This window comes from Diadema antillarum, unplaced genomic scaffold, assembly GCF_040938485.1.
Source record: "Diadema antillarum isolate AM-2024a unplaced genomic scaffold, OU_Dant_1.0 seq00001440_RagTag, whole genome shotgun sequence".
NCBI lineage: Eukaryota > Metazoa > Echinodermata > Echinoidea > Diadematoida > Diadematidae > Diadema > Diadema antillarum.
In genome coordinates, this window is record NW_027272189.1 from 112,228 (window position 1) to 131,265 (window position 19,038).

Below are 19,038 nucleotides of genomic sequence, written 5' to 3' on the forward strand. Positions count from 1 at the left end.
GTTTCGATTCAGAAGTATAGGGATATAAATACGAGACCAAATTGGTTAAAAATTCATTTATTATGACTAAGCTACTCATTTGGAAATGCTATCATAGCTTGATAAGCATATCTATGCCCGACAAACAAAATGACACCAAAAAGGTTGTGCCACCTCAGATGGTACCAACAACCCATTTTTCGGGTCTTGGCCCATGGACTACATGGACTATTGCTAGATGTTCGAAGCCGCCGCTCAAAAATATTCGAAGCATGTGCCAAACAGGATCTGCCGCGCAGATACGAAGACGACTGTGTCTCATTGCATAATCACCAGCCACTTTCAAAGGAAGATATGTCTTTGTGATGGTAATTACTTTTCGCTGTCCCTTCTTATAAAAGGTAGGTGGTACAGTCACGAGGATGCACAAACAGAAATTGAGCAAAAAATGCTGAAATAAAGATGAAAATTACTCGACTGGGCATACCCGGGCACTAATCTGTTATATCTATCAACAAAGAATTATACTTGAAGATTATTACATGTTAGTTTCATTTGTGGAAATAAAGCGGAAAAATGATAAAACCAGCTTTCCAGGATTTTTACATGATACAGCTCTGATTTTATACACTTCCACAAATTTCTGGACGAGATTGACTTTTGTTTTACATGCTTTATCATTAAGTGAAATTTCATTTTATTTGATAAATAAATAAGCAAAATATGGCCAACATTATGATAACATCGAAATGAATCTTCAGATTGCTCAGCAAGACGGCGACGTCGAACATCGATCATCAAAGGCACAAGCGCACCTGTGGAATTCTGTTTGAATAATTACAGCCAGTTGGAACTCCATGTATAAAACCTCCTTGATTATACAGTAGAACTCGTTTGAGTCAGCGCTGCATCCCAAAGTGAAAATGTAGTCAGGTGAGCATCGGCGGGCATTATTCAATCAGTGAGAAGATTTACGCTAGCTGATCACTGTAAGTGTAGGCGTTTGACATTCTCCTTTTCTTGAAGATGATGGGTTTTGTGTAGGCTGCTATGCTGCGCAGCTGCCGCTCGCCCCTCCCAGCCCCCCCCCCCCCCCGTAATTCTGATGATGGAGATCAGAGGTGGGGCGGGGGAGTTTCTTCGAGATTGCTTGATTAAGGGAGGGCAGTCATAGGCTGCTCTGATGCCCCCGGCTAATTTTCCTCCCGCCATCTTGTTTCCATGAAGGACTTCACGGACAAAATGCTACTTCTACTTCTACCACTTATAATACTGATACTAATGATGGCAGTAATGATAATACTTACTTCTAATAGTAGTATAAATGGAAATAATATTAATAATACACATGTAGTAATGATAATGACGATGATGATGATGATGATAATAATAATAATGATAATAATAATAATAATGATAATAATAATAATGATAATGACAATACTGATAACAATCACAACAAATAAATACATGAATACATAAATAAATACATACGTACATACATACATTATACACACATACATACATAGGGCCTACATGAATAAGTAAATAAATAGATAAATAAATAAATAAATACGTAAATAGATAAATGGATAAATAAATAAAACAAAAAATCGAGCAAGGTACAGGCGTCATTCACGACTGGTTTTTCAGGGAACCATCTGAGTTGAGATCTACTGTAGATCACCTGATGGACCGTGTTATTTGTGTCAGGGATATGTATACATACGATTCCACGATCCGCTACAGATTAGAGAGATATGAAAGAAAATATCGCCCTTCTTTGTACCCTGTGAGGAAATCTCCACTAGTCCAAGTTTGTGGATGGACTAAGACGAATATACAGAAACAATTTAGTCCACTGAGCAGCACGAAGTGAATATCTTTTTCCGTCAAGGAGGTACATGTATGTGTGTGATACCTTCTCGATCCATTTGCGCATATTATACATGTATAACATGTAAGCAGGGTGAGTGACTCGTGTTTGGCTACCACATTTTGAAGGCAAATCATCAGAGTCGAGAATTCCTCGTTCGATTTTAATTGAACTTCTGAGAAGAAGCTGCCCTGAGCTATGTAAGCGACTTAAATCTATTCATGGATAAACTGTGCTCTGTTGTGAGTAATTCTCCTGATCTAGATGCGATTAGACTTGGCGTGGGTAGACAGAAAAAACAACACGAGGTGAATCAGTGGCCTCGATATAGTCATAATTTAATATTCCCTCACTGTTTTTTTAAATATAAGTTGCTATTACATTCCACGACTTGCAAGTACACTGTGATAGTGCATGATTGTATAAAGTAGAGACTAGTTTTGTCCACTTCATCTTGATGCTGGCCTTAATAATTTGAGTATGATTTGAAACAAACCAAAAAGCAGAAGTTCCAGCAGGATTGGACATGACCAACAGTAATAAACTTGTTACATTTTATCGCCGGCACAGTCCTAGAACCGCACGAACTGTAGTTCGCAGCTGCCTCTCCTAATAATCTTGTTTCTTTTCCTATGCTATCTTGCGAGTTCCAGATGACTACGGCATTGTAAGTGTCGCGTGTGTGTATGCTTGGTTTGACATTTCTCTATATACCGAAAGGTTACACTCGTCTTAATTCGCAACCCGAAATAACATTTGCTGTGTAAGCGTGAAACGTGATTACGTGTTGAAGGGGTGACAAATGAAATTGCTCGGGGCAACTGTATCGTACCTGTCATATTTCTCACCCCTAGATGACGTGCCCGGGTACTGGGTATGCTGCAAGTACCTTTGCTCATTTCCCCTCCATTTTCCCTCACCTCTTCCCATTATGTTGCACTGTCCAAAGTTTAGCTTGTTTCCATCGCTAATTTCCTCATGTTCAAACGAGCAGCTGTTTCGAGTGACAAAATCGCCAGCAGCAAATACAAATGAACTGGTTTGTTAGAAGAAAGAAGAAAAAGAGTGTTATATTTATGTAGCACTTATGTAACCAAAAAATGAAGCTCCATTAGTCGTAACAAATCATTTGCCATCTGTATGTATAAAGTCCTTGGTTCTCTGTCATGTCTGTCTCCCTGTCTGTCTGTCTGTCTGTCTGTCTATCTGTCTGTTTGTCTGTTTGTCTTTGTCTCTCTCTCTCTCTCTCTCTCTCTCTCTCTCTCTCTCTCTCTTTCTTCATCCATGCAAAGTTATAAGGACTTGTTTATCAAAATTGACCAAATCCTTTGTGGGAACTTAATACTCTTAAGGCTCACCTCAAGATATTTCTTGCAGTGAAATTGTAAGGAGAGAAAATAATAGATTTTGCAGATAGTACAACAAATGGAGGTCAAGTTATAGCAAGGTGTATTATCCGCTTCTGTAAAATGCAAGACCCTGGATACAAATAAGACTTTTTCTTTCGCAAAACGCACTATATACGCAAAATAACCACACTAAGATGGTATAAGGCTCGAGGGGACATACTTGTCCATGTTACACCCACAGACATTGCAGTGAGAGAAGTGTATCTGTCATGGCCGCCATCAGACATTGCTGAAGTTATAGTCACGCCATGTCCCAGGTAATATTGGTTAGTGGATCATTGTGTCAGCAACTAAAGAGAGCTTGATATCCAATGGTACATTTTAGGGTTCGAAGACCACTTTAACCCTTAAGCAGTGGCGGATCCAGGGAGGAGCGCATCGGGCGCCACCCTTTATTTTTTGTTAAAACAAAAGTAATGAAAAGAAAAAAATGGGGGGGGGGGGGGCTTGCGCCCCCTCTTTACGGAATTCCTGGATCTGCCTCTGTTAAGGGTACTGTTTACCACTTTGAAGCAGTGATTTGAAAAAAAAAATGTTCGAGTTATCACATTTGATGCATAAATCATTATGTGTAGGTCAGTTGTATCCCAAAACATCCTACTTTATAAAAAAAAATGCTATAAAGCGTATACACTTCACTTAAGAAGATATTATCATTTTTATCAATAAACCATAACTGCAGATCATTATAATAATCATTGTAAAGAATATAGAAATATCTGTAAAATTGCTATTATGGGAACGCTATAATTCATATCATGTTTTATCATCACCTGTATAATTTGCCATGATAATAATTTTATTTGGGCTATAGTAAATTGTTACTTCCATTTTATAACTTCCCCATCATTATTGCTGTCGTTCTTATCGTAGTCGTTTTCGTTGTAGAAAGCTTCAAAAGCTACCATGGTATAATTACTCTTCGTTTTGCTTTTCGTACCAATGAAAATAAGATCTTTAGCGCAAATACCTAAACATCAACAACAACAACAACAACAACAACAACAACAACAACAACAACAACAACAACAAGTCTCATTTCTTTTTCCCCTTCTCTCTTCAGTGACCACCATGGCTTCACAATTACATGCAAAGCAATTAGCTTCACACTTTATAGAGAGTATCCGCTCTCATTGTTCCTATGAACGAAGTTAATAACGCGAGAGTCATGCTAATTGATGTCAAACTTGCGGAAAGCAAACTTTAGTCCTTGTTTATTCAAAATCAATGACCAGTAATGAAATGGATTGATTGCCATGAGGGTACTCCTTGCAAGATGATATTACGAAAAATACACAATAAAAATCCGTCATGTGTAGGATGTTTTCATGGCGACTTCTCCTGGCATTAGAACCATTAATCGTTTTAGAAGTTTAAAAAAAGAATTTTTTCTGAAAATCATATTCAGCGAATGAATTTCATTTAGTTAGACAGTAATGCTTATTATTGTGAATTTTAGTATTCATCAGCGTTTATACACGAGTCTACGTTGTATCATTTCGTTTGAGTATTGATTGTTCACAAGTTATTCATACATCCAGCTATCATGTAGAATCTGCTTTATATTTAGTCTTTCCTAATCTTCTCACAGATTGTGATACACAGAGTTGCTGAACATTGATGATCTATGTTATTCATGGAACATCAGATCTTATAACTCTGGTGTAACTCTTTGGAGTTTTGTATCATGTTAACATAAGTCGTATCAACATACTCCATGACGTTGCCTAAAGAAAACTGATTTTTTTTTTAACCCCTGTTTTGAAAAGCGTTCATGAATTCGATCCAACGTTTGTTTTTATTTTTTTGCCAACTTGAGGTTGATCAGATTATTCAAGAGATCGTCAGTCCCTGTATTACTCGTTTCCGGTTTTCAGCGCGGCTAAGGATTACGCGAGTGACTCATGGTTTCTCGTTCTGTCTCATTCAAAGATGCTAAACCACACGTCTTCTCTTTCTTTGGGCCTGGCGAACGCAAGCGTGAAAATGGAGTTCGAAATGTAGCGGAAAAGGAGGGAAAACCGCTGCAATTTTATCCCCAGGTCTCCCGGCTGAACGCGAAGTCGACTGAGGTTTCAGACAATGAAGCCATTGTCTGAATTCGCGTTGTCATGGTTGTACATGGCCTACTAATACACCTTCACGTTGAAACATAATCACCTGCCAAAGTACTGCGAACCTCTATCCTCTGGAGAAGGCAACTATACTTTGAACTCCATATACCTGTAGCTCCGTCACACTTTCCCCCGAGGCTATTAAAGACAAAGAAAAGTGGGCGGTGAACTCGCTCCTTTTTAGGGAAGTAGGCCAACATTTTTTTTCTCCATAACTATCAATAATCAATGTCTTTATGTTCTGCACACTGATGCCACGATATGAAATGATTTGATTAAAGCAAATCACTGTTTTGTTTGAATCGCAATAACATTTTGGCTATTTTGAATACCGGTCATTACCCTGCAATGTCGATTGTTAACCATAGTAATAACATGAAAATGTGAAAAGAATGCTCAGTCCAGGGGAAGGTGTATTCCAATGTCTTTTCTAATCACATTAGTCTTTAGTAAGTATTTGCCGATGATGTCACTGGCAGAATCTTGGTTTGGAAGTTCTTTTCTTTCTGGGCGCATCCATGTAATCTGAAAAACAAAAATAGTAAAAAAAAAAATCATAGAATAAAATGGCACGTGCTAAGACATTCATTGGCCGCATACGAAATGTTGAGGGTATCATGAACCAAACACAAGTCAACATGCATTTGCATCGTATAGTTCCTTTAATGTAAACTCCCACTAATCAATTTCCTGAAATGATTATGGTATAGAGATCTGTGTGTAAGCAAATTTTTTGATCATACATCTGTATTAAACACGTAAAAAACTATGGTTTCACTCTGCACTGCTCTGTCTACCAGAGTTAACTTGAAAGTAATGACATACAAGTAGTCGGAGTGGATTTTTTGTTGTCTAGGTAATATTGAGATTTTTCTTAAGCCTGATACAGAGGCAAATTATTTCATAGTTTTATAAGATACTCTCCACGCGAAGCATCAATGCGCACGTACTGGCGATATATCAGTAGAGTTACACGCGCCAGTCTATTGCGTCTAGAAATATACCTGACATATTGATAATACAATCCTCTTGATTTATTCATTGATATTTTCCAGCTTTAGATGGACTATTAGACGGACTATTCAATAACCCCTTTGGCGTCAATGCAGTGCAGCGTATAATCTTATTTGTTTTGTTGCTTTCTTGATAAAAAAAAAATGAATTGACTGTGTGCTGTTTCCTTTATCAAAATACGAATGTATCAACTACAAGCATGTCGCACTGATACCAGTACAACTCATTCCAATATACATCACTGGCCGAGACAGTAATATAGATTCTGTTGCCATGTATAGTCATGATAATTTCATGCATTGCCTGGTGGAGCGAAGAGGGGATACGTTTCGTTTCCACTCATACACCAGCATTCAGTTCAGTTTCTTTATGCTAAAAAGTCGTTAATCTCCACGACATGTTTCATTTATTCATAATCTGCATGACTCATGAAAGCCGATAATTGAATAATTATCGTCACCACATCGTAGCATGCACGACGAGCCACTGCACTGCACAGGGCAGCCTCGTCAGTGACGTCACAGCACTGTCTGGTATACCCCACCGATCTCTGTCTGCGAGAGTTGGATACATAAAGATCATACTGTATACCCATCGTTAAACCAGGGAGGTGGAAGCAAATCTTCCACCTCCCTGGTAGTAGTTTTCCAAAGAGTAGTCTCCATCTCTCTTATACACCTCCCTGGTTAAACCTTGTAAATCTATGGTTGAATCTATGTCTATGGGGGAGAGAGGGATGTTGTGGGGGAGCGATCGTATACGAGGATTAAGCACCGGGTGATGTCCGCTATATTTCGAATGTTCGTTAATCCGAAAATGAAATAACGAATTGTTATTTCGCAGGTTCGCTTTTCCAATACACACAAATTCCTTGTACCAGGATATGAATCCAAAATAAGACGAAGAAGAAGAAGAAGAAGAAGAAGAAGAAGAAGAAGAAGAAGAAGAAGAAGAAGAAGAAAATAAAAGGTGCGTACTTCCGATCCTTCGCTTTCGGAACAATGAACCTTCGGAATAACGAGCTATTTCTGCAAGCACCATGCAGCACTCGATCTCTTTTGTAGTATTGTATGATGCATTCATTTTTACACCTATACCAAAGTGAGATACCTAATACTCGGAAAATGCTAATGTTGTCTGCGTAATTAATTGTACATCCGTATATTACAAGAATTACAATTATCATTTTGCTCTGAGTTTGTAATAATGAAGTAGCTGTGTACTTGTTCATTTCCTGTTACAACACGTTCAGCCTTTGTTTGAATTGTTTGTGGCATAACCATTTTTTACCGTTGATTGAATGTGCCTTTACGCCAGAACATTGTTCAGATTCTGGCGGATTTCGATTTAGAACACTGCCTGCGTCACACTCCGTCTTCTTCGAGACCAATACCTTTCTTGGGTGCCACCTTCGTTCTGGTAGCTGGATAAAGATCCAATGTCATTGTCATCCATACCTCTTTTCTTGTCAGCGACAAGCAGAAGCATACCGGATTTGATTGATGGGGGGCTGAGGAGTTGAACGCGAAATTCAGGGAACGTCGAACATTCGTGACGGGAGAAATACGAACCTGAACAGGAACTCTTTATTCTTGAAGTTGTATTGAATCCTCGACGAGCGGATGCACGAAATGTCGATGGTTTATTGATGAGGGAAGCAACATCACCGAGGAGACGCGAGAAGATTGGAGAGACAGAGACAGAGACAGGGAAAAATTAGAGGAGATAGTTAAAGGGATGGTATAGTTTTGGTTGAGATGGGGCATCAGGTTTCCAACGTTTTTTGCTGCTGATTTTTTGAGATAATGAGAAACCTCTTAGGTAAAATAAAAGAGGATGTAATTTCAAGAGGATTTCAAAGCTCATTTGATGAAAATTAGTTTTGAAATGGCTGACATATCCAAAACTAAGCGATCCTAATAAAAGGTAGGACCAACCTTTGATCAGGATCGCTTTGTTTTACTTTGTTTTTGAATATCTCAGCCATTTCAAAATCGATTTACATCAAATAAACCTTGAATTCCTCTTATAGAATAATCATGCTCTTTAACATTTCGTAAAGTGGTTTCTAAGTATCTCACAAAAAGTTAATAGCTGAATCCTCACCTCAACCAATACTATACTGTCCCTTTAACTGTTGCAAGGGGCATTGCGACTGGTAAAATGGAAATACTGCAGAAAATATGGGGGATACAGACCAACGTGTAATGAATTGCAGAAATTGGTGTTATTGAAAGCACAACATGAGGGACGTCATCTCAAGTAAGAAATTGTGTAATTTCAAGACAAGATTTAAATTGATATTTTTTTTAAAAAAAATCTCTTTTGGACGTGCTTTTGAAAATGGTATTCAAGTATAATGACCATCTAAATGAAATTCTTCCATAAATTTCTACATCTGCGCATGAAACACGAAGCATTTGCTACGATTTGATGTAGATGTATGATTTATGGTATAAAGTTTTGATAATTATTTTCGTGATTATATTTCATACTCTGGGTCTCCTTTCAAGAATACATCGCTGTGTATATGTCTCTTCCCATCGACGCATTCCCATGGTATTCCTAGTTTTCCCTGTCGAGGAATTCCACAGGGTTCGCGTCATAATCCCAGGAAAAACAAACCTCTCGGGGGAAATTTTCCCAGAGGTTTTCACCTGTCGTACTTCGTGTGGTCTTGAGGCTTCGCGACTTGTGATTGCAAACACGGCCTTTTACTCACGATGATGCGCTGCCAAAATCCTATGGGGGATAAAGGTCATGTTCGGGATTCAGGACCATCTCTAACCCAGCTTTCGTGAGGTTGGATTATGACAGAATCAGCATAAAAAAAAAGTAAGAAGCAGAAGAAGACGACACAATTCATTCGTGTCGGAATGACATGAATGAAGAAAAGTGCATCCCGGTAAATATGGGCTAGCTTTGTAAGGATTTGTCCTCCCTAATATGTGCCTAATATCAGTTTATGTAATTCTACTCTGAGAGATTCATGAGAAAGTTTCTTTAGTTGATACACTCACTTATATGACGTTAACAAAATATGTTTTTAGAAGAGCAGTTACTTCATACTGCAAAAGGTCGAGGGTTGGTCCGTAAACACAGGCTTGCTGGTAAACTGTTTCCGCGCATGCTTATGAAAGAACATACAATTTCTGCATTCATGTCACAGTATTAATTTCGTCCATTACCCATTCGCATTGAAGCGCCTATGAACTTTTGTGATTTCGTACTCATTTGATGGGGGAAATGCTATTATATTCTCTGAGAAACTAAATCAGATATTTTAAGGAATGGCAAGGAGGTCATGGGTGTTTATTTTGTTCGCGACGACATTCCATTGGTAGCTTTAAATACATGTAAGTTTGTTTTGATCGTCATTTCAAGAATAAACAAAACGGCAACAAAATCTCCACAGCGAAATAGATTCTATGTTGTTTGTTTCCGGATATCGTAAGGACTACAGGACTTGGATTTAAACCCGAAATATTCTGAGCTTCAGAGATTTTTCACATGCGACATGACTTGGTTTGGTGGCTTACTATGGGTTCGTGTACGTGATCACGAATGTTTCACATGTAAAATTCCCACAGGGATAAAAAAAAAAGTGATTTGGCGAGTGCACCCTCATCCTTAGAAAGAGCGCAGAGGGGGGGGGGGGTATGAGTTGGTTCCCATCTCCATCTCCCATCTCCCAGGAGGAGATGGTTAGCTGGAACTCCGACGGTGTACTGCTAGCAAAATTAAAGTCTAAGCACGAAGAGATCGGAGAGAAAAGTGGGCAAGGTGAAAGCCAAGTAAAGTGGTCGTCGCGAGACACGTGCTTGAAACAGGTGTCATTTACAAACCCCCCTCGGGGATTCGTCGAGTGGCGAATAACGGTATCGCAGGCCGACGCACTGAACTTTTTGTGTGTTTTGAGTCTCGATTGGCACAGAAAAGCCCGTAGCGTTGTAGTTTAGCGTTTGTTACGGATTATAACGAACCTTCGGAATTACAGACCTTCGGAAGCATGAATCTTGGGAATAACGAACCTTTGGAATAACGAACCTTCGGAATAACGAATTGTAATCAAGGCAAGTGCCACGGTGTCTATGGCAAAAGGCAAACGACATCATTATGATTTTGCCATTTGACTCCTCTTGATTATAAATGATGAAAATCACGATAGCGAATATTTATAGTATAAAACTGTTCAATTCTTTATAATTTATAAAAATCATCATCATCATCATCATCATCATCACCAACACCACATAAACGTCCATCAAAACTTGCCAACACCATGACCTTGTGCCTTGCCCTGTGGCGTAAAAACAAGCAGTCAGTTTGCTGATGAGGCGGCAGAGTGGACTTTACAATACATGTAACATAATACTTCAAGTAGGAAGGATGTGGTGTGCGTCTGGTGTGCATATAAACGTTAGTTGGATAACGAGTATTAATATGGTCCAGAAACATGTAGACACATGCACACACAAGCGCGCACGAATTACCTCTCCGTAATAACTTCCCTCTTCAAGCTATTCAGGTTAGCATTTCCAATGTCAGTGCTGTCGTTATACTGGCGGATTTCGTATTACGGATTTCATATCCCTCACCATCTCTTTCTCTCTCTCTCTATCTAGTATAACCTACATATATTTCTCCCTAATAAGGTCAATGACCTCGCTGCCCGCACTCTTCATCAGTATCATATTATTTACCTCATTTCTCGTGCGGTATCCATGGTTTCACGATAGAGATTGAAGGGACGGGAACGTATTTCCGGTACCGGCATTTATATGTCATGGCAGCGACAAACTTTGCTCTTGTATTGTGAAGTCAATTTGAATATGACGTGGGGTTCCCCTTTTAAGTATCATTAAAACAAAAGAATATGTACCACGTCGTTGTAACAACAAGAAGAAGACGAACAAAAATGAACGAACGAATGAATGAATGTTGCCACAATCTCTGGGATTGACTCTTCCGAAATCTTGAGTGGAATGTAAATTCATATTAAAGATGGCTTTGTTATAAAAAGAATGGAGAATTAAACCTATTAGGAATAATGATAATCAAATTCAGATATAAATGAGAATGTTAATTGAATAAGTAATATTGAATAAACTGATTAAGTCAACTATGATTAAAAATCCTAACATCTTACATGACAGTTTCTTAAACATTGAGTGTTATCAGGGGCAACTATGCATAGACCATGCACTTATGTATGTTATGCAGATAAACAAATTTCTGATCAGCTTGCTTGAAAACGAATATTAAGAAAATCCATTTTGGTAGATAACTCAGTCACTATTACCAATTCCTGACATATCAAAGTCATTACAACTGAAAAATGATTGCGTAGGAAAAATGTCATTCATTATCAATTCTTATTCAAGTAGCACCAATAGAATTTGCAGAGAACTTTTGAGGACGTAATTGAGCCCTCTGAGGCGATCAGATTAGAAAATCAACAACTTCGCACGCGTGATTAAATTCTACGTTGATCTGTTTTTCTTCCACAAGAAAAGAATAAAATAAAGACGATTACAAGTCATCTTGAGTGCAAATTCGTTAACTGCAAGGTGAATATAAATGGTAATTAATAAGTTAAAAGCATGTATGGTCTCAAATCAAACTTACTGAATTGCATGTCTATATGCTCCGAGAATTTAGAAAAATGAAACTTAAATTGAAAAAAAAAGAAATTGAGGGGTCTAGTAAAAAGCTGTGCTGGTATATTGTGGCTAACTCAACTGATTGCGTGTCTTTATCTGATATCACTTTTTTTCATGAATGCAAGCGAGGCCTTATATTCTATAGCTGCACTGTCGAGTTAAGCCCAATTTTGAGATTTTGCTGGACGTCTTGCCGTTCTCTTTTTGTTGGAATTCGCTCTGTCTGTGTCTGCTTGCCAACGCCGTAAATGGAGTGGTACATTCAAACTAACATTTCCTTCGTCGGATATTACCCTCGACACTTGCTAAGATGAAGGAGGGCAAAATCGTGACGTCATTTCTGTGCCAAGGAGACCATTTTTTTCTAAATTTGTCCCTCTTTGCCCTCAAGTCGTCCGCGAGCAAAGTAACACACGTATTTATTATGCTATTCCAGTAAGACCTTGTTTAACATTTTAAGATTCACTGATGTAGATTACTCATGAGGGGAACTCCTTTTTAGCTGCATTTTGTATTCAGCAAGAGTTGTATTGCATTGTGTGTTCGTGTGTGTGTGTGTGTGTGTGTGTGTGTGTGTGTGTGTGTGTGTGTGAATTATGCAGATTTTTATGTCATTTCTTTTATAAAAACAGGGTATGATTTGGTAAAAAGAATCAAATATATTGTACTGTATGTTTGAAAAATGATTTAGCAGCACAAGAAAGAAGAATACAGCTGCTTTCTTTTTTTTTTTGTTGATGGACGTATTAATCTTATTGTTAATATGGATTTCACATTGAATGAAACTCAAATAAAAGAATATTACCAAAAAAAAGTGTGTGTGTGCGTGTGTGTGAGTGTGTGTGTATATGCACATGTTAGGGTGTGTGTCATATGGAATAATTTTGTTGTTTAACTAAATGAAACACTGCGCTGGTCGGATCTCGTGTTTCCGTAAACATGTTGTTATGATATCAAGTCATTTAGCCTTGATTAGCGGAGCTGTAAAAGGGATGCGCGGGGATTGGTGTCCAGTATCAAAAGATTTTACAAAATATAATGCAACATGTTTTTTTCTTTTTTATTCTATTTTTTTTTGACGAAGTTGCCTTTTCATTTCCTTTAACTCTTATCAAAACATAATAAACCCATGCTATCTATATGCCATCTATATGCTTCGTATATAAAATGTCATTTTCGGCTGTCCTTGGCAGTGGTGGTGCGAAATAATTTGACATGAAAGAAGATCAACTGAGTTTCATGAGCACTATTTGAATTACTTTAATGGATTTCGTTTGACTCTTATTTCCCATACCAAAAGCTGACCATCCTATAACGTATCAAGCCACATTATAACCAGTTTTAACAATTGGAAACCAAAATGATATTCAATTAGAACACAAAAGGTAACAGTCTTTTGGTTTGTATGAAAGGATGCAAAACTGAATTATAGTTACAATGAATGTCTTTAAAGGGGATGGCTAGTAACCGATCAGTGGGAATCAGTGGGAATGCTGAGGGATGATTGTTCCAATCCTTGTGGGATTCATTTAAGAGTACATTATATATCTACTGTTGTGTGAAAATTATTTGCTTCAGAACGGTCTCATATTCAAGTAATGTGCAGATTAATGCCCCGTCACTGACCAGGCAATGTACGCCAACCTGAAAACATTAAACTGCACATTACTTGAGTATGAGACCATTCTGAAGCAAATAATTTTCACACATTGAATCCCACAAGGATTGGAACAATCATCCTCCAGCATTCCCACTGATTCCCACTGATCAGTTACTAGTCATCCCCTTTAAAGTCAGAATTTGTATTCAAATCTCAATCCTTTTTCTCCACGATATTAGAGAATTCCACATAGCCGTAACGAATGGCAAATCCGCTCCCTCCTATATGGGGAAGGCCGCTCCCTTCAACCAGGTACAAGTGTACATTTCACAGATGCTCTGTGTATTATTAATCGAACTCACCCTTTCTTTTTTTTTAGTTTTGTATTCATTTTGCGTGGAACGTAATTGAATATTTCAGTGAAATTAGTAAAAAGCATGATAATGATATACAGAACGTAGGAAGTTTTATTAGGATATTCAAACAAAGTTAAATTGATTTCAGATTGTATGTATTCACGATAATTCTCTATAGGTGAAGTGATGATGTCATCCTTAAGATCTCTATGCACTTGCACACAAATGTTTTCAATAAGTCTCTCCCTCTTTGAAATGAAAAAAAAATAACGAAAAAGAATAAATTATGAGAGTGACGTTGAATCATTTTAGAAATTCTTCTTACAATCACGACAATGTGATAATAGCTCTAAGGGATGATTAGATGATTAGTTATTTATATCATAAAAAGCCGACTTCTTTTTTTATATTTCAGTGGTTGTTGTGCCTGTTTTTTGTGGGGGGGGGGAGGGTGGGATTTTTTTTTTTTGGCTACATTTTCTTTTCATTGTAATAGCGTGCATGAAAATATCTGTATGGAAATGAACATGTAACGAATTTGATTGCATTATGTAATTACGTGTGTATATACCTTTTATGACGAAATTTTGTTGAAAATAGTCATATTAATGTGTAAGGCCTTTTTGTACAATGTTAATGAAATTGCAGAGATTTGATGTATCCTATTATATATACTTGTAAAGAAAGTACCATACAAAGAATAAGTCAATCAAAATAAAACAAGTCAAATAAAAAATAAACTCACGTAGACGAGAGATTCGGGAAACGATGAAACCATGCCCCCATTAAATATCGCCGTTTCGTTTGTTTGTTCGTTCGTTTGTTTGTTTGTTTGTTTGTTTGTTTTTGTTTGTTTTTAATGAAATGGGGTGTTCTCGCCTTTTTAAAAATTTCATTGCCAAGTCTTTTCGGTGCGGTAGCATGATATTGATTTCCCATAGGGAAAAAGAAAACCTACTAAAGATGAGGTGGCACGTCATTATTTTTTAAAAGTAAGATTGACCGTCAAACATCGAGTGAGTACGTACAATAGCCACTGGCAGTTTAAACAATACGACGCCATATTATTAGCTTATCAAGCCCCAGAAACCACGTTACTTGCTTGACCCTTATATGGACATCAGCATTGATGGTAAATGAAGGATTGCCAAGAACCTTGTTTTGTCTAATCAAATTTTCAAAGCGCGCCGGAGCAATTCTCACCGCTGTTATGCCGTCTTCCCCACATCAGTCCAGGGAACGCGTTATTCCCGTGCCACCTGTATTCATTTCACCCCCTCCCCCATTCCAACTTGACCCCATTATCATGACATTTCGTCCTCCGTAGCTGGAAAAGGACCGGAAGATTGCGGAATAAACACGAGAAATAAATGGGAATAGGTCTCAATCATGATTCGCGTAGGAGGAAAATGGCACGCTCCTCCAAAGTTGTAGTAATGACCCGCCTGGCGGAGCGCAAAATGTCCCACAGTCGAGTCTTAACCTTTATGTTTCTGACGGCATTTACGTAGAAATCGATGCTGATCTAATTCATTGCCTAATCATTTTGCCCCTAGACGTGTGCTGGTTTCTGAAGGGTCGATTTGTCATTAAATTTGTTTTTGACAGGAAATGACTTGAGTTAGCATACAGGGACAGCGTTATTAAATGAACCAAGAAGAATGAGGGGGGGGGGGGGTGAGAAAGCGAAACCCTGTACTGTCGGGCAAGAAGGCCGGATTGAAGGCGATGAGCAAGATGGTGACTGAAAAAAAAAAATGAAAAATAAGACATTCAAAGGCGGAAATACAGGAATTCTAATAAAAGGAAACTCAAGGTATTATTGGGACAATACAAGGGTTTTTTGGTTTTGTTTTGTTTTTTCATAGAGCGAGAAAACAAATCCCAGTACATTCAAGAGTGTGACTTCAATGTGAGACACGTATTTTTTGTATTCGTTTGTTTTTGAATAATAGAATCATGTTTTATAACAAATTAAAAAAAATCCATAGCTCGAAACGTTTTTCATAATAAAGAAACACATCGACACTTAATCGTATTGTACTTTTTTAATTCTGCACTTTAGAAAGTTACTCATGGAAAATCATGACATGGCTTTAGTCGCTCACATCATTTCTTGAATACATCAAAGCTCAGTATAATTTTTTTTTTATTACAAGCGAATTAACAAAAAAAGGTGATAGATCATTATTCTACAAATCTCTCATTTTTTGCGTGTATTCATAAAAATATTTTAGTCATGCTGTTGCTGTAGGATAATCTGTCACTCTGAAAGTTATATTATCGCTTCAAAGTTGTTACTAGAGACCAAAAATTATTTTGATTCTGATGACACAGATTTTCTATACGTTCATGTGAAAAGGAGAAATTAATTGAAGATCTTTGTACAGTTAGATAGGGGCTTCTTAATGGTGATGACATCAGTTTCTTCAAAGTTTGCATGTGATCCTCTGCTATCTAGTACCGCTGTTGGTGAATATATATTTGGGAAACTTAAAAGGGATAGTATATAGTTCTGGCTGAGATGGGGGTTGAGGTTTTATCTTTTTTGCAAGATAATCAGAAACTATTTACATGGAATAATCGTTAGGGAGTATACGATTCTAAAAGGAATTAAAAAGTTGATCAATTATTTGATGAAAATCGGTTTTCAGTGCCTGAAAGAAATGCAAAATAAAAATAAATGGTCCTGATGAAAGTGAGGGTGGTTCCCACCTTTTATTACGACCTCCTTTTTTTTCTTTGTTTTTTTATATTTTTTGAATAAAAAAGAGAAGATTTTTAAAGCGTTTTGAGCACTTGTCAACTTGTTTCTTTGCTTTGACTGCACGGTACATCTTGCGGTTGCCCCAAAGTGGAATGGAAACGATCAATTAAAATGCGTCTTGTTTGAATACAAAGGATACAAATGTTTTGACTTCTTCGTCTCCTCATTACCCATGTTAAAACCTTCATAATCTTGTTGGTTTTTACCCAAAGACCTCCACTCGAGACGTCAATAATCTGCACATAAATCGTTAGTGTCACTTGGGAGTTTGGTGCTTGGGGAGCGCATTGTGCGTTGAACGTGTTTCAAAGCTCGCCAAGTCCTATACATCCGGGCACGCACGTTGTAACTTCACGCTTTGCTCCTTGTCTGTTATATAGTATGGTCTTTGTCAAAACCGCAGGATAAATCCGCATTTAACGAGTATTAATGCTATCACGTGGTCTGCTGGGGGAAATAGAATACCGACAGTTGGACTTGGATGACGTCCTATGTTGACCGAAAAAAAAAAGAATGTCTCGTTCTGACACCGTTATTTGATATTAGCTACAGCTACACGTCAGTAGCACAGTTATATCCGCTTTTAGATCCTTGTAATGATGCTGAAATTAACAGAAAAAAAATGAAGGCAAATTCAATGCAGACATTATAGTAAAGAGCAGTTACTTTTTCCCCTTCATTTATAAACCAACAGAACGGTGTGTCCGGTTTCTTTTCATTTTTTTTTCCTGGGAGAAAGGGGTTTTCTCTCTTTGTTTTTTTTTAATGCGAGTTTGTCAGTGTTATAGGAATTTACAGAAAATGTTAGTAGGTATAGGCCTAGATTAGCCAATGGTGGCTGCCCTGATGATATTCTGTTCTGGAACCAAGTAACCTAGCCTCAAAACAAACATCTCATTGCGATAGTCGGGTGCTATGAATAAATGAATTTGCGATATCTATTTTCGCCGTCGCTGTTTGCCGACTTGGAGATGATCACCGTGTTTTGTGTGCCTGGATATAAACACTCTGCGCTGGAGCCGTTAATTAATAATGAGTCTCCACCGATTGAATTATTCCACTCGGGAGTCTATTGTGACGCTCTTTTCTCTCCCGGGAGCTTCCATTGTGACGTAACTTCTTGAAGAAATTGATCGAGAAGAAGCCAGGCCCGTTATCTATCTAGCAAGCACAGAGCGATCTCAGCGGTTGCCAGGGGCAACAGTCGCCTCTCACAAAGTGCGCGCTATCAATACATGAGTTCAAAGGGAAGAGCGCGCCCGCGCACGCGTGAAGACATGCAGCACCAACACTCGGGCGTGAAGTGTAAGTCTAGTCTCATGCCACTGTACGCAAAACCAGCCTTCCCACACATCCGCACAGCTCCTCAAATAACGAGAACGGACATTACTGGGAACCGTACAAAACCCAACATTTTGAAGGAATTTACGCTGTAAAGTCAACTAAAGAAATGGACGTATAACAAGGTAACATTGGATTTGATGATGCTTCTAATCTTGTCTCTTCTCATTTGCTTGGCATCTTGAGCCTTTTTCTCGTTAGAGATTGACAAGTAACGATGCATGTTTGTGATGGAGTTACGGGACGTCGCCCGGAGTAGAAGCTGTTCTAGATGATGGTGACAGTCGCAGCATTGTGACTGGGATGATGATGATGGTGATGGAGTTTGCAGTATTCCTAATACTGATTTCCATAGTTGTGTGATTTTTACACTGTCGATCCATCGGTATCATGATTAATGCTTTTGTTTGTTTGCAAGAGGTAGACGTTTTCTATGTTTCGCTTTTCGGTCGATGTGAATATCATATCATTCACACTGCCGTAATCAGTTGTCTATCCTCATTCTCATATCAGACTTCGTTCGTTTAACAACAAATGAAAGATCTCTAGCTGAACAGGGTAATTACAAAAAAAAACAACAACAACAAAACACATCGTTATTTGTGAAGAACCATGAGACAGTGTGTGGAATCTGAGCTTACTGATAGCATTGTGAAGGATAGAAGTTCAACGCGTGACCCAATTTGTGCGTGCGTTATAAATACATTCTACATGGCAACAGTGTAATGTCAACCCACACATGATTGTGAGCGCGTTACATTGTAATACTATATGTTCAAAAGCAATAAACAACAATCTTTGTAATAATCCAATAATGATATAATCATAGTACGTCAACATATACCCCGAAGGTGTAACTTCGAAATAGATTAAATGCATCCGTGTGTTATTCTTTTTTTTTTTTGCTTTTTTTTTGAGA